Raw genomic sequence first — 846 nt, 5'->3', positions numbered from 1 at the left:
CCTCGTCACAGGCTAAGTGTAGAGGAGTGTTACCCTCAGTGTCTTGGATGTTTGTGGATGCTTTGTAGTACAGAAGGATATGAATCATCTTCAAGTTACCCTTGGCTGCTGCCCAGTGCATTGCGGTAGCCTCATAATGGTCCTTAGAGTCTGGATTAGCCCCGCCTTCCAGTAACATGACAGTGATCTCGTGCCTGTTTTTGGAAGCTGCATAATGTAGGGGAGTACAGCCATTTTGATTGACAGCATTCACTTAGGCACCTCTTCCCAGAAGGGCTTTTACAATCTCATCCCGGCCAGCAGAAGCGGCAATATGAAGAGGAGACCAACCTGCATCATCTTTATCATTCACTGGCACTCCAAGCTGCAGCAAGAATTCAACAATTTCTGTATGTCCCGCTGAGCACGCCCAATGCAATGCAGTTCTGCTGTCCTGGTCAGTCCTAGTAGCCAGGGATTTATCTGCCAGGATCCTTTCCTTCAACTCCTCCAGGTTCCCACTGTAGGCCAGATTGCAGACCATTAGGTTAGACACACAACCCTCCATTTCACTTTCCCAGGCTCTCCTTGCAGCAAGTTACCTTATCTTCTAAATCACTGATTCGATCCTCTGCTTCCTTTAATCTATAATTGATTCTCTTTGATGTGTTCTTCATTTCAGTTATTGTATTCTTTATTTCTGACTGGTTCATTTTTATGTTTTCTAGCTCTGTTGAAGTTCTCAGTGAGATCATTGAACATCCTTAAAATCGGTGGTTTGAATTCTGTGTCTGGTATATTGCTTGTCTTCATTTTGTTCTTTTTCTGGAGCATTGTTTTGTTCTTTTATTTGGGACATGTTTCTTT

General features: G+C 43.6%; 1 pseudogene; it reads right to left on the bottom strand.

Annotated features, from left to right (window-relative positions):
• Positions 1-568, bottom strand: part of LOC109371369 (26S proteasome non-ATPase regulatory subunit 10 pseudogene) — a 14,578-nt pseudogene extending 14,010 nt beyond the window's left edge.
• Positions 569-846: the final 278 nt, after the last annotated feature.

Source organism: Hipposideros armiger, unplaced genomic scaffold (genome assembly GCF_001890085.2).
Source record: "Hipposideros armiger isolate ML-2016 unplaced genomic scaffold, ASM189008v1 scaffold_566, whole genome shotgun sequence".
Lineage (NCBI taxonomy): Eukaryota > Metazoa > Chordata > Mammalia > Chiroptera > Hipposideridae > Hipposideros > Hipposideros armiger.
The sequence above is the reverse complement of the archived record's forward strand: the minus strand, read 5'-3'. Positions and strand labels throughout refer to the sequence as shown.